This window comes from Micropterus dolomieu, linkage group LG11, assembly GCF_021292245.1.
Source record: "Micropterus dolomieu isolate WLL.071019.BEF.003 ecotype Adirondacks linkage group LG11, ASM2129224v1, whole genome shotgun sequence".
In the NCBI taxonomy this organism is placed as follows: domain Eukaryota; kingdom Metazoa; phylum Chordata; class Actinopteri; order Centrarchiformes; family Centrarchidae; genus Micropterus; species Micropterus dolomieu.
Genome location: NC_060160.1, coordinates 28515277 through 28517375, shown reverse-complemented (window position 1 = coordinate 28517375; position 2099 = coordinate 28515277). Strand labels below are relative to the sequence as shown.

The 2099-nt window shown below is 41.3% G+C and overlaps 1 long non-coding RNA gene across 1 annotated transcript; it reads right to left on the bottom strand.

Moving 5' to 3' along the window:
• Window positions 1-551: 551 nt before the first annotated feature.
• Window positions 552-1421, bottom strand: LOC123978462. The gene is made up of 3 exons (XR_006826966.1): window positions 1199-1421; window positions 746-838; window positions 552-619 (listed from the first exon to the last, which is right to left on the bottom strand). It is a non-coding gene; the product is annotated as an uncharacterized LOC123978462 (long non-coding RNA).
• Window positions 1422-2099: the final 678 nt, after the last annotated feature.

The window sequence follows — 2099 nt, the reverse complement described above, 5'->3', positions numbered from 1 at the left end:
TGTGTTGACCTTTGTTTGAGTAAGATATACAGTATGACATACGTTTCTATAGTAGTAGCAGCTTATCTATGTGGTCTGATGCAGCGTGACCAGCATGCCACCATAAGCACCAATCCAGATGGAAGAGCTTTGCAGAGGATGGAGGAATCAGTTTCATACCTCAGCTGAAAAAAACACAGAGGCATCACTGCAAGCAATACACTCCTGAAAAGATTTTCTGACAGCCTAAAGCTTGGTATTATCTTCCTCAAAATAGATACTACACAGATAATACAGCAGGGATCTGCTGGATGTTTGTGTGAACCGGACATTTTCAGCTACCAGAGGGTCATTACATAGTTGTTTTTATGTTTTCCAGTATACAACATACAGTTAAAAGTCCAAGTAGTTATTTAGATATAAATATTAATAAATATTATTGCGGCATGAAATGGAGACCAGGGGTTCCATTACCTGAAATAGTCAACTGAGTATTAAGGTGGGGATTATTGATAAAGCAGGAGCAATACACATTATGATTTTGATTGTTTATTTAATTTGTGAAACATTTAATAACTGTCTTTGCTGTGAGTAGTTCCAGAGGGGGTTGAGGAAGCACAGGGGGGTCTGGCCATCCTGCCTGTGTGGAAAGAAACCTCAATCAGTGATAGCCAAGGTTCACAACATAGTGTTGAGTGCTTCTGCTCCATTCCAGTTGGTTATCAAATTAGTTTAAACAGATAAAGCAAACAATGTAAGTACTCACCTCTTCCTGGTTGTCTCTTCAGCAGGGGGCGGAGGCAAAAGAGTGTTGTAGACCCAAGCACCTGCTTAAGAGCTGCAGGAGCAAACCATGAAGCTGAGGGTGGGGGGAGTAAAGACATCAACAATGCTGATTTATGTGATTATTTTGAGATTGTGTGTTATTGATTTATTGATAGAAATTTGTAGTTATGTAAATCTTCATTCTTTGTGCTCTATTTTTCTAAGAAATTTTAATTTTAATTCTATTAAAATTTTTCTTGGTGTTGGGTTTTTAGGTAAATATTTATTATTCTAAATGATGGTGGTCCCACCTAAGTAGTTTAATTACCTGCAGGAGGGAGTGTATATAAGGCAGCTAGTTGCTTTCAGTGTAAGTTTTGTTGCTTGTTGGTGTTGGTGTCTCATCTTGTCTGTATGGAAGACAATAAATGCCACGTTTGTGCATGCATTTTACCTCTGGCTCATGTCTCTCTCTGGAAAAAACTTAAAGCCACCGCTGGGCCATCGGACAGGGCGGCGGTAGCTCAGTCCATAAGGATTAGGCTGGGAACCGGAGGGTCACCAGTTTGAGTCCAGCTCGGACCAGAGTTGTGAAGTGTGGACTGGTAGCTGGAGAGGTGCCAGTTCACCTCATGGGCACTGCCGAAGGTGGCCTTGAGCAAGCTCCTGAACCCCCCAACTGCTCGCAGCGCCGCACTGAGTGGCAGCCCCCTCACTATGACATCTCTCCCTATGTGTGTATTTCAGACCTGTGTGACAATAATAACACCAGAGTGAGAACATTGAATTTCCCCTTCTGGGATTAATAAAGTATGTCGTCTTCTTCTAAAAAGCCTAAAGCCATTAAGTGTATAAAATAGAACAGAGAAATAAAATATTCACACCGCATGATTTCTCCCTCTCTCACTGCTTCAGATAAATAACAAATACCAGTTTGACTGGTCAGACTCTACTAACCTTGGCCTAGCTTGCACTCCCACTCACTGATACTAACACATCAATGTCATGATCTTACATGGGAAGATGGGTGACCACTTTTCTCAGTATGGGCCGAGTTTAGAAGCATAACAAAGGTTGTATTCTGTTCTTAGAGTGATAGTTTGTCATTAATTTCTATCAATTCAGTTACTTAGGATTATTAGGAACACCTGTTCAGTTTCTCATTAATGCAATTATCTAATCAACCAATCACATGGCAGTTGCTTCAATGCATTTAGGGGTGTGGTCCTGGTCAAGACAATCTCCTGAACTCCAAACTGAATGTCAGAATGGGAAAGAAAGGTGATTTAAGCAATTTTGAGCGCGGCATGGTTGTTGGTGCCAGACGGGCCGGTCTGAGTATTTCACAATCTGCT